This window comes from Erinaceus europaeus, chromosome 8, assembly GCF_950295315.1.
Source record: "Erinaceus europaeus chromosome 8, mEriEur2.1, whole genome shotgun sequence".
NCBI lineage: Eukaryota > Metazoa > Chordata > Mammalia > Eulipotyphla > Erinaceidae > Erinaceus > Erinaceus europaeus.
Genome location: NC_080169.1, coordinates 73,899,896 through 73,913,363, shown reverse-complemented (window position 1 = coordinate 73,913,363; position 13,468 = coordinate 73,899,896). Strand labels below are relative to the sequence as shown.

General features: G+C 43.0%; 1 protein-coding gene and 1 pseudogene across 3 annotated transcripts in view; one reads left to right on the top strand and one right to left on the bottom strand.

Annotated features, from left to right (window-relative positions):
* ATXN7L1 (ataxin 7 like 1) overlaps positions 1–13,468 on the top strand; it is a 350,136-nt gene that overhangs the window by 165,345 nt on the left and 171,323 nt on the right. The window lies entirely within an intron of this gene.
* Positions 2,316–2,436, bottom strand: LOC132540074 (small nucleolar RNA SNORA70; annotated as a pseudogene).

The following is a 13,468-nucleotide window of genomic DNA, read 5'->3' as shown; positions in this document are numbered from 1 at the left end:
ACAATATGTTCCCCAGAATTCTCTGTAACTTTCTATGGGAATGGATCACAGAGGCATTCTTGGGAGACCTGGAGGGCAGAAGGGAACCTGCAGTCATTTTGATTTTTTTTTTTTTTCTTTTACCAGTATACTGCTTAGCTCTGGGTTATGGTGGTGTAGGGGATTGAACCTGCGACTTCAAATCCTCAGGCATGAGAGTCTCTTTGCATAATCATTATACTATCTACCCTCACCCTATTTTGTAACATTTGTATTGTCACCTTCTGGCTTACCTCACTCATTAATGAGATTTCAACCAGGCCTACAATTTCTCCACTTTCCACTGGATCTTCCTTCAGTGTCTGTAAATCTTGGGCCACTCATGAGGTTAGTTCCAGGGTGAAAGTCAATAACTTCAGGAAGATATCCACACCATCCTGAACAAAGAGAACAGACACTGATAAAAATTTCAGTTAGGGAGTGCAGTGGGTTAAGCGCATATGGCGCAAAGCGTAAGGACCGGCATAAGGATCCTGGTTCGAGCCCGTGGCTCCCCACCTGCAGGGGAGTCGCTTCACAGGCAGTGAAGTAGGTCTGCAGGTGTCTATCTTTCTCTCCCCCCCCTCCATTTCTCTCTGTCCTATCCAACAACAACGATATCAATAACTACAACAATAAAACAACAAGGGCAACGAAAGGGAATAAATATTTAAATTTTTTCTAGTTAATAGAGTTCTGTTAGGTTCTCTGGATTCCAGATTGCTCTTAATCTCCCCTACTTGCTCTCTTTTCCTCCCAGTTGCCTGCCTGCATCTAGCATCAGAGCAAAGATAACAGCCATATTAAAGCCAAAAGGCAATTATAAAAAGTTAAATATTTGCAGTAAGTGCACAGAGAGAGAGAAGAGAGAGAGAGAGAGAAATTTACCTCCAGGATTAACACTGGAGCTTAGAGCCTGCACTATGAATCCACTGCTCCTGGCCGTCTTTTTTGTTTGTTTGTTTTTTTCATTTTAGTGGATAAGACAGAGAGAAATTGGAGAGGAGGGAACAGAGAGGGAGAGAGAAAGGTAGACACCTACAAAAATGCTTCATCACTTGTGAAGCTTCCCGCTGAAGGAAGAGAGCAGGGGCTCGAACCTGGATCCTTGTGCAGGTTCTTGCACTTAGTACTATGTGCACTTAACTGAGTGCGCCATTGCCCGGCCCTGATATATCTTCACATCCATCCACATTCATCTGCTTTTGCAACTGACTCCTGACTGATACAGGTGGTTTTCAGACTCGTGCATTAAGGTTATTTTTTATCTATCCATAGATAGAAGCCCAGTATAGGAAATAGATGCAAGTACTTCTGACTGAAGACAGGACTGAGACCTCCTGTCCCACCCCCACCTCCCCAGAATAACAGCTGGAAAGGAAAAATCATTGGTAGATCCATGATCATCAAGCTGGGACAACCTGAGGAGAAACTTAAAAATGCAAATTCCTTTTTTTTCACCTCAGATCTAGGAGATAGTCAATAACTAACCCAGTAAAATGCATGCCTTTACTTTGCATGAAACCCTGGGTTCAAGCCTCAGTATCACATGTGAGCACAATGGACAACACTGGCGGAGAGTGGGGGAGGGGAGATCTCTATGGAAGGTGAAGCTGTGTAATGGCATCTCCTCTCTCTCACTAAAGAGAGGGAGGAAAATAGAATCTCAAAAGATTTAATCCAAAAATGAGAACTCTTACAAGGATTTTCTGACTGGGCCTTTCTGAGGTGCCGGCAATATTCTGTTTCTTGATCTGGGGATTTGTTGCATGAGGGTATTCTGAATGGCCACCCTTGATGGGTGACAGATTTATGATTTCCTGTCTGTATATTGTGCTTCAGTTTTATTTTATTTATTTATTTATTTATTTATTTATTTATTTTTAAGCAGGATCTTGATTTACTGTAATTGATTAAGTCACATCTCTGAGGATCTCAGGAGCCTGCCACTTGTCCAGGGGACCACGGTTGGGGATGTATTTGACTCCACAGCTATCTGGGATGAGGCGTTTTTCAGCCACCATGTCTTCAAGTTCATCTGTGGTAAACTTGGTAAAACCCCACTTCTTGGAGATGTGGATCTTCTGGTGTCCAGGAAACTTGAACTTGGCCCTGCTCAGGGCCCTGATCACATGCTCCTTGTTTTACAACTTGTTGCAGATGGACATGATGACCTAGCCCATGTGGATCCTGGCTACGGTGCCCTGGGGGTTCCCAAAGGCACCCCACATCTCTTTCTGGAGTCTAAGAGTAAGGACATCAGGGGATCAGGCATAAAATGAATACAGAGCAGGAAAAGCTGTCTCCAGCGACCCTTAGGGCAGCCTCTATAAGCAATAGGCCACATACACTACCCAGGAGGCTGCTGTTTGCAGTCATTGCATACCGGGCGCCTTGGGTCAGCTTAATTGGCTGTGGATTGTGCTTCAGTTTTAAAAAGGCCTCACATACCACCATCCCATAATCCCACTCTCCATAATCTACTAGTTCTGTGACTTGCCAAAATCCAGGGCCTGTGGGACTAGTTGTTTCCTTGCAAAAGTTCCCTGGCAAAGTTTGGAGAAAATCATTCAGCCATTAGGGAATAGTTAGGATGCATCCATAGTCCTAATAACAGACTTCTATGAAGCTGTTACTACACTCTGAAGGTGAACATGGATAGGAGTGATTTGCAAGGGGGTGGAGGGAGAAAGGACAGACTGGAAGATCACAGTGAAGCCACACCAGAGAAAGCTTTGGACACAAATGAAGAAAAAGGAAAAGCCATTTTCAAAGAGAGAAAGCTTAATTTTGAGAAACAGTGGGGTGTCTTTGACGAGTTTCAAGAAGAGTGATTAATAAAAGTGGCTTTTTAAGTGCAATTATACATATAAAGTCACATTAAACATTCTATTTAACTGCTCACAAAAAAAAACATATGATGAATAAAACATGGGCCAGTAATAGCAGAACAGGCTTTGGTACTAGCAATGGGGACTTTCCTTTCCTTTGGTGTCTGATCTATTTTTTTTTTTTTTTTACAACCCCCACTAGGTCCTCTGTCATCCTTCATGGAACTGTATTCTCCCCACACACACACCCCCGGTTGCTGTCATTATTGTTGGATAGGACAGTGAGAAATGGAGAGAGAAGGGGAAGACAGAGAGGGCGAGAGAAAGATAGACACCTGCAGACCTGCTTCACCATCTGTGAAGTCTGATCTATTTTTCAAGGCTGTAAGTATCCAGAACAGATCCAATAGTGATTCTAACAGGTGTGGACCTGGAGGAGGGGGGCTCTGGGGTGCCAGCAGAGAATCAGAATAAATTTCAATGATCCTTTTTTGGAATAAAGAAGTGTAGGTCCTCTCCCAGACCTGCTGAGTCAGAAGCTGTGAATGTGATTCTGCGTCTTCACCAGTGCCCCCTCCTATCTTCTTCTCACCCAAGATGAGACTCTCACAACCTCTTTGTGTAGCCCTGTTCTGAATAAGACAACTTTGTTCTCCTACCTTGCTTCATTTCCCTACTCTTTAAAGGACCATTCCAAAAACTCTAGTTCTTGTGCTTTCAAACTAAAAGTAGAATTTGACTTAAAAGCAGGGTTGGGGTGGAGGGGAAAGTGGGAAATAGCACAGTGGTAGCACATGTGTCTTCCATGTGAGAGGTCCCAGGTTCTATACCAGGTACCACCAATAGCCAGGGGTGACTGTTGCTCTTCTTAAAAAGAAAAGAAAGACATAGGATAAGATGAACTATAGCTAGAGCTGGGTAGCAGTGCTCCCAGTTGGGCTCACACATTACCTTGCTCAAGCCCCTACTCCTCAACCTACAAAGGGAAAACTTCAGGAGCATTGAAGCAGGTCTGCAGGTGTCTATCTCTCTCTCTCTCTCTCTCTCTCTCTCTCTCTCTCTCTCTCTCCCTCCCTCCCTCCCTCCCTCCCTCTGTCCCTCCCTTCTTCCCTTCTCCTCCCCTCTCAATTTCTCTCTGTCCTATCAGTTAAAAGAGGAAAAAATAAAAAATAGCTACCAGGAGTGGTGAATTTATCATGCAGGCACTGAGCCCAAGTGAGCCCTGGTAGCAATTTTTAAGGCTTTTTACTTATTTATTTTTCTAATTTTTTAAATTATCTTTATTCATTGGATAGAGAGAGCCAGAAACCTAAAGGGTAGGAGGAGATAGTGAGAGAGAGAAAGAGAGACACCTGCAGACCTGCTTCACTAGTCATGAAGCTTTCCCCCTGCAGGTGGGGACGTAACAGGTGTGCTCAACTAGGTGAACCACCACCCACCCCACCCCACCCCCGTAGCAATTTTTAACAAAAGGATAAACCATTTTGGGGGAAAGATACCTTTTTCTTCTCATTCTTATCATGTTTGATTTGCAGCATTTTATTTTTTCCCCTGTCTTACTCTCCCATACCCTAAACTCTGTTTTGGGGCCAATGCTGAGAGAATTATTTGAGCCCATAGGGAGTTCCAACACATTCCCAAACATCTCTTCACCAGCTCTCTGGTTTGCTCAGAGGGAAATCAAACTGATCTTAACAGGCTGACTTTTAAAACTGCGAGCAAGACAAATTTAATAAGGAAAAAAATTACTGGGACCTTCCAAAGTAAGAGGCCACTTCAGTGTATTTCCTGTATGCTATTTCCTGCCCTCCCCTCACACAGAAAATTTGAGAATTGACACTCACTTCCTCTTTGCCTTCCAACACAGGACCTTTCTCCAAACACATGGAAAGCACTTCTCCACCTTGTTTACTCACAAATGTTTTTCAGGAGAAGGAAGTTCTCATTAATTACTACCTGTCTGCTCTGAAAACCTTCTAACACATCCCTTGAATGTCTGGGGTGGGTCCAGGTCTAGGGACATGGAGGCGACTCTGGCTTCAACAATGTGTTACTCAGTTCATGATAGCAGCTCCCCAGAACATTTCACTGGGCTAATAAAAGTTGACAGAGGGCAGCCGGGAAGTAGCGCAACAGGTTAAGTGCACATGGACCAGTATTAGGATGTTCAAGCCCCCGGCTCACCACCTGCAGAGAGGTCACTTCACAAGCAGTGAAGCAGGTCTGCAGGTGTCTGTCTTTCTCTCCCCTCTCTGTTTTCCCATCCTCTCTCGATTTCTCTCTGTCCTATCCAACAACAATGACAGCAATAACAACAACAATTATAAACAACAAAGGCAACAAAAAGGGAAAAAATATATAGCCTCCAGAAGCAGTGGGTTGATAGTGCAGGCACCAAGCCCCAGCAGTAATCCTGGAAATAAAAACAAAACAAAATTTAGTGGTTCAGGAGGTGGCGCAGTGGCTAAGGAACTAGACTCTCAAGCATGAGGTCCTGAGTTCAGTCCCCAGCAGCACATGTACCAGAGTGATGTCGGGTTCTTTCTCTCTCGCCTATCTTTCTCATAAATAAATAAATAAATAAATAAATAAATAAATAAATCTTTTTTTAAAATTGACAGATACACAGAGTGCAGAAGTCCCCAGCTCCACAGAAGAGAATCTCTGGAAGCAGGAGAGTTAGCCTTTGCTTGCTGGCTCAGTTATGCCCAGGCTCAGGTAGCCAGTGGTATGCTTGGACACTGACAGGAGGACTCCTGTGACTTTGGTGTTATATCTGTGTGAATCTTGGGAGTATAGCACCTGTCCAAAAGGTAGCATCTCCTCAAAACAGAGCTACAGAATGATAGAACAGGCAACTCGCTCCAACCTCTGCACCCCTTTGTTACAGTGTAGGAATGCAGACCCATTGATGCCATACATATAAGTTGCCTCGAGTCACTTATTTGGAAAGCTGGACCACTATCCAGGTGTCCCTAATTCAGACAAGATTGGGCATGTTCAGTGTGGTATGGCCATAGACCAGTGTTCCTAGTTCAAATACAGCATTTCCCTTGCTCCTTCTCACAAGCACAAGCTGATTCTACTTGACAGTATCAGCTCATTATGATTTTAGCAGGATTGTGGGTGGCCAGCAACAGTAAGTGGCCCAACAGAGTCACAGAGTCCTTAGACTTAGAAAATATATCCCTCCACCCACCCACCAACCCAGACTGGGCTTTGAGGTTGACAGAAGTAGAGACAGAAATAGAATGGTTTTTAAGTAAGACTTAAAGCTAATTTGTCATTGTTTCTTCTGTCTTGGTCCTCCTTTCAGTTACTTTTTATTTAGGTCTCTAAGTGACTTTTGCATGTATGGGTATTTCTGAGTATTATGACTATGGGCACAAAATTCATTGTCTTCTACTCAGGGTTATATTGAACTGCACAGAATGGTCATCCAGTGGGGGGGGCATACAGAATGTACTGTATATGTGGAATTTGTGTATCATAATTTTAATTTTTAATATATGTATATTTTCACATATTGATGGAGATGTGCCTTAACAATGTTTTCTGGAAAAGAAATGTATGGTTTGAATTTGTGTCCATACAGAATTGTGAGAAGAAAAAAAAAAGGAATGTTGGTTTAATTACCAGTGGACTTTTAGGGGAGACATAATTGACATATAACATTGTACCAGTGTTAGACCTACAGCACAATGATCTGATAAACATATATACTATTGTTGTTATTGTTGTTGTTGTCACTGGAGCTTCATCAGTCTGGGGTGACTTTTTCTAATAGGAAGAGACAGAGGCAAAGAGAAAGAGAGAGACCACCACAGCACCAAAGCTTCTTTCAATGCACTGAGAGCCAGGCTCGAATATGGGTGGCTTACAAGGCTAAGCAATGCATTATCCAAGTGATCTATTTTAACTAGTCAAACCAGTAATGCATATACCTACTGAAAAATTCAAAAGGTCAACACTGAAACACCTCCCCCTGTCACACTTCCAGAGACCACAGCCATTAAATCCTCCCCAAGATAAACAGGCGTATATGTGTTTCTCTCTCTTTTTTTGTAATAAATGGGTTTACATTATATACACTACTATGTGTATTTTTTACTTAACAATGAATATATCCATTACTTTAACAAATATATATTGAGATTCTAGTACATGCCAACCAGTGGCTAGAACACAGAGGGAACCAAATGTATTTCCAGCTGGTAGAAATTTAAGGGGCACAGTGAACAAATAAGCACTTGGTGTCAGGTAAAGAAAAGTCAGGTGGCAAGGTCCCAGAGTGCTCTTTGACCTGAGGTAGTCAGGGAAGATTGGTCTGCAGAGGTCTGAGGGAAGTTAGTGCACCTTGTGGAAACCAAGAGAACAGCAAAGCCAGCCTTGAGGTAGAGCGTACCAAGCCCTGAAGACTGAATGGTGAAGAGCCTGGAATTTCTAAGGTGAGACCAATGAGTAAATCTGGTTAGGTTCATGAAAAGCCCCCGGACCACCAGCGTGCTTCTGAGAGAAGGGTCCTTCATGGCACTTTCTTGAATTGAATTACAAGGGACTTTGATCAGGTATTTAAAATATAAGCAAGCTCTTTATTACAAAGATGTAGGGTAGAAGTTGTGCAAAAGAAGTATATTAAAGTGTAAAGAAAGCTCATGGAGACAGAGAGAAACATGGACAGAGAGAGAAAGGCCTGCTAATGCATCTTTCCTAAATCCCTGATGTACGTCACACCTGGGGCTAGCTTCCCACTGGTCTGCTGAGATAACCTGTCTTTACTATGGGATTTCCTCCCACCCTGTAAAGGTGTTACCTTTGTGCTTTTCAAGAACTGTCTTACCATTTCCCAGTGCTACCTTTTAAGTTCTTCCCCACTGGTATGGGGAAATATATGTATCATAAAACAAAGTGACTATGTCTTGGCTACTTGGGGACTGCAGGCCCCTTGTCCCTCAGAACTGTTTCTAACAAAGAAGCTTGGCAGCACAAGAAGGCCCAGTCACGTACTCGCATATGGACTTGGGTTCTCCACTATATGAGACAGAAATCCTTGGACAATTTTGGGCATAAGCTGAGTCATGCTCTCTTTGGCTTCCTGGTAGAGATGGCTCACTCTATGGAAAAGAGATGACTGGGAAGGAACCTACAATCAGCGAGAAATCACTGATTGGCCTAGTGACAATAATGCTGGAAAGAAGCTGAGTTCCACATCTATCTGGAAAGGCAGGACCAGCAGGACTTTTGCTGATTTGACTGTGGGGTGGGATAGAACAGCAGAAGGCCATCCTCACCCTTAGCTTTTGACCTAAATGATCAAGCAAATAATTCAGGACTAAGTGCAATAAGGAAAAATAGAGAAGGCAGAAATCTAGGGATCTCACTCTAGGTTTTATTATTTAATTTTTTTCTTTTTCCTAAATTTTATTATCTACTTATTTGTTATATAGTTATTAGGTAGATACAGCCAGAAATTGAGAGGGAAGGGGGTGATAGAGAGGGAGAGAGACAAAGAGACACCTGCAGCCCTGCTTCACCACTCGCAAAGCTTTCCCCCTGCAGGTGGGGACTGGAAGCTAGAACCCAGGTCCTTGTGCATTGTAACATGTGTGCTCAACCAGGTACACCACCACCCAGCCCCCTAACTTTTTTCCAGTTATAATGTCTCTAATATCTCTTCACTGACCAAATGTTGATCTACAGGATTTTTATTGTTACGAGACTACATTCCCACATTTCCCCAAGATAGGATTTTTTTTTTAAACCAGAACACTGCTCAGCTCTGGCTTATGCTTATGCAGGGGATTGAACCTGGGATATCAGAGCCTACAGCATAAAAGTCTTTTACATAACCTACACCATAAAAGTATTTTACATAACCATTATGCTATCCTCCCTGTACTCCCTATGTCTTCACATCATCTCTCTGCATACCTGTATCCAAAACCATCATTTTATTCCACCATAAAGACTTAAGTTCCCAACCTTCTTTTAGTTACCCTCTCATCCCCTGTCTGAGTCAGCCATGGGATTCAGACATGTTACCTAACTATCACTGGTGCTGATTCAATAGGAAGAAGTGGTAGTTGGATCGAGGAGTGTGACCTTCAGACTGAGGCCAAGGTTAGAGACAAATCTGAGCATCATTAGCATATAGGTATTCTTTTTTTAAAATATTTTATTTATGTATGAGAAAGATAGAAGGAGAGAGAGAACCAGACATCACTCTGGCACATGCTGCCAGGGATCGAACTCAGGACCTCATGCTTGAAAATCCAAAGCTTTATCACTGCGCCACCTCCCAGACCACACATATAGGTATTCTTTAGAGTCCAGGAAGCAGATGAGATTGGAGCAACTCCCCAGCATTATTCATGGTCATTGAAGTAAACAGAGAACACTGACACCAAGTCCTTCTAGTCCCTCCTGATTGCCTTCACCCACTGCCCCCAAGGCCAAGGGGATCAATATTCAGTCACAACTGCCCCTTCTTTCCAGCCTAATGGATTGTGTGGGGCACAGTATAAAACAAGAGAACACCCACCCAGCTGGGGGTCAGGACCTGGAGTCCAGGCCAACTCAGAACACAAGCAGCTGTGGAGAGATGAGACAAGGCCATCATCTGGGAGAGTCTGAATTTGGTGGTGTCTGAGGACCCTTCCAGCCATCTCACTATTTGCCTGTAAATCAAGTAGGATAAGGAACACAGTAGAATTTCTTCTGTATTGTGCATTGCTTGCCATTTATGTGACCCTGGCACCCCCTGCACTGGGGAGATACTTTGGTGCTGTGGTGTCTTTCCCTTTGTATGTATGCTTTTCTCTTTCTATTAAAAAAAAAAAAAAAAGCCTAGAGCCATGAAACCAAAATAACAACAATTTCAATACCAAAATTTCTATATACTGTCCATATGAATAAATATATCATAAAACATCCATGAAGTGAATGGGAGACAGTATGAACTATTGTGGAGTTGGGGTGGAGGGCTGGGAATATGAGGGGGGGGAATGGTAGTCTTTATTTTTAAAATTTTTCTGATTTATTTGAAAGTCATATCCCCTTACCCTTAAAATTTCAGTGTATATATATATTTTTTTAATTTTTTATTTAAGAAAGGATTAGTGAACAAAAGCATAAGGTAGGAGGGGTACAACTCCACACAATTCCCAACACCCAATTACTTTATTTTATTTTGTTTTTTTTAATATTTATTTTATTTATTTATTTCCTTTTGTTGCCCTTGTTGTTTTTTTTATTGTTGTAGTTATTATTGTTGTTGTCGTTGTTGGATAGGACAGAGAGAAATGGAGAGAGGAGGGGAAGACAGAGAGGAGGAGAGAAAGACAGACACCTGCAGACCTGCTTCACCGCCTGTGAAGCGTCTCCCCTGCAGGTGGGGAGCCGGGGTTCGAACCGAGATCCTTATTCCGGTCCTTGTGCTTTGCGCCACCTGCGCTTAACCCGCTGCGCTACAGCCCGACTCCCCTTTATTTTGTTTTAATGAGAGACACAGAGAAAGATACACACACAGAGAGAGATAAGAGCTCTGGCTTATGGTGATGCTGGGGATTCAACCTAGGACCTTAGAAGCTCAGGCATGAAAGCCTTTTGCATAATCATTATGCTGTTTCCCCAACCCTCAGTATACATGTTCTAAAGGCAAAAATATTCTCATACAAACCTGCAATTGTTATCAAAGCCAGAAAGCTATTATTATTGAAAAGGACCTTATTTAAATTTTTCCAAGTACCCTTTACAAAAAGGTAAAAAATCCAGGATGGCAGGCTGCATTTTGTCCTCACGTCTCTTCTGTCTCCTTGAAACAAGAGTCATTCTTTGCTATGCTGTCCATGGCCCTGACACTTGTAAAGATTACAAGCCATGTTGTAATAAAATGTCCCTCAATGTAGCTTGCTTCTTCATGACTGAGTTCAGGTTTTGCATTTTGAGGTGACAGGCTCTTTAAGGGGGCACGATCTGTGTCTGGGAAGGACAAAGAGAGTAGTGTTACTGCTGGGGAAAAGAGCAAATATTGAGTGGGAATCAAAAGGGAAGATTCACCTGGTGTGACAGCGCCTGCTAAATGCATTTCTGATCTAATGTTTTGGCGAGAACTTGGATGCTCTCCCCGGTGGATTTATTCTTCCCAATTATTCTGAGCATGTGCAATGAATCCTGTGTAGGAACTTCATGCTCTGCACAGTCTGTACACATTCTCTTTCTTAATCTGTCCGTGGCCCGAGAGGTGATAGTATTTCTCTTGTACAAATGGGAAAGCTGAGTCCCAAGAAGTAGATGCTTTTAGGGCAGAGCTAAAGACTCCCTCCCTTTCTCCCCTTCCCAGTGCTATTTCAAACCCTTCGGAAGGTTTTCTCCATCATCAGCCCTTTCTTAACTTTGCTCAAAACAAGACTTCATCAACAAAGATCCCTGCTCTGTTTTCCACTCATGTCAACTGCTGATCCTTGATTAGCGTTCAGGATTGCTGTCGTCTGGGGAATAATTTTCACAGATGCAAAGACCAATTCTGCTGTTACTGAGGCGGAAAGACCTATTTCCTCATAAGTAATCACACAGATTTGGAGGGTACCAGTAACCGCTGGGGCATCTCCTAGTGGCTGGTTTTGAAAGGAGGCTCTGGTTTGTTGGGCATCATTAGCCCTTATGGCAAGTGGACCCCAGGGCAGATGTAGCCACCACCTGAGCTACTGTGTCACAGCCTTGAGCCACTTGGCACAGCCACTAACCTCTAAAAGTGAAAAAACCTCTCAGTGGCCACAACTGCCTTCTCAGCAACTCCTTGAGGAGCACAAGGAACCTTGGCAGAGGATCTTGTTGATCTTACAGGTGCCATGCTGACCACTGCTTCCTTACCAACCACAAATTCCCATTGAGAAGATTCCTTTCTCCACAAACTTTTGAATACAGTTAAAAGATTTCTGGGTTCAAATTCCGTTCTATATGACAGGAAAACCAATTTCTTTGAATTTTTTGCAATGTGGAGTGGTGTGTTTGTTGAGTATCTGGCCCAGATATACAATCACCCTCTTCCTCCTTTATTTGCCGTCTGTCCTTCTTTTTTTCCCTATCTTGACTCCCTCACTGAAAGTAGAGTTATCACTTTGTCCCAAAACTTAAATCAGAGAGCTCTGAGATAGCTCAGTTGGAAAAGCTCATGACTTGACATGTATGCAAGACCCTGGGTTCACAAGGTGGCACCAGATGGGAGCACCATGAATAGCACCAAATTTCATGAATGGTAGAGTGGTGCTTTATCTTCTCTGTCCCCCTCTTATGCTCTCTCTCTCTCCACACTTCTCCCCATTATAAATAAATATTTGGCCTAGAAGACCACTCAGCAGTATCAGAAATGCATAAGTCCTTGGGTTCACCCCCCAGCACTACATTTAAACACACACACATATGTCACACTCGGTGTGTGCCCAGTCCCATTTACCTTTTGATCAAAATAATGAAATCTGTCAACCCCTAGTTTAGAAAGAAGTTGTCTGGGCATCTGGAACTTAGCTTATTTGTTTGCTTTTAATTTATTATTGAATAGAGACAGAATGAAATTGAGAGGGGTGTGGTTTGGGAAATGGTGCAGTGGATAAAGCACTAGACTTTCAAGCAGGAGGTCCCGAGTTCAATCCCCAGCAGCACATTTACTAGAATGATGCCTGATTCTTTCTTTCTCTCTCTTCTTATCTTTCTCATTAATAAATAAACAAAATCTTTTTTAAAAGGGAGGAGAAGGAGAAGGAAGGAAGGAGGGAAGGAAGGAAGGAAGGAAGGAAGGAAGGAAGGAAGGAAGGAAAGAGAAAGAAAGGAAGATAGGAAGGAAGAAAGAAAGAAAGACAGACAGGAAGGAAGGAAGGAAGGAAGGAAGGAAGGAAGGAAGGAAGGAAGGAAGAAAGAAAGAGAGAAAGAAAAAGAAAGAAAGGAAGAAAGAAGTTGAGAGGGGAGGGGGAGATAGAGAAACACCTGCAGCCCTACTCCAACCCTCATGAAGCTTTCCCACTGCAGGTGGGGATCAGGAGCTTGAACCCAGTTCCTTGTGTACTATAGTGTGCACGTTTAACGAGGTGCACCACCACCTGGCCATAGGAAGGCTAACTTTCTCCGAAGAAGTAGTCACTCTTTTATTTTACTTAGAGGGTCCAGGTTGGAAGTTGGAGTGGGCAGGGGTGTGTTGACAGGGGGAATTGGACACTGGAATAATAACCACTTGGGGTAGCTGTAGGGTTGCAGGCTAGTGACCTATTGTACTGGGGGTGGGGGTCAGATTATATATGTATGAGGGGGGAAGGGCTTGAAATGAAAATAACTTTCCTGGAAGTGTCAACATAGAAAAAGAAAAAGAAAAAAGTTTATGAGCTTAGATAAAAGTTTATGGCTGTGAGTGAAATGGATTTAAGACTGTAAATTGCTAGAATAGCACCTGTTCCAGGACCAGCCATCAGCCACTTTTTGTCAGGTTTTAGGGTATATTTAAGGGAGTCAGCTTGCTTGATCCTCATCCAACTCCAGCTGGATCCAGTTACCTAACCTTGGAATAGTCACTTATCTCAGTGTCTTGGTTTCTTCATCTCTAAATGGGCATAATCATAGCATCTGTGTGA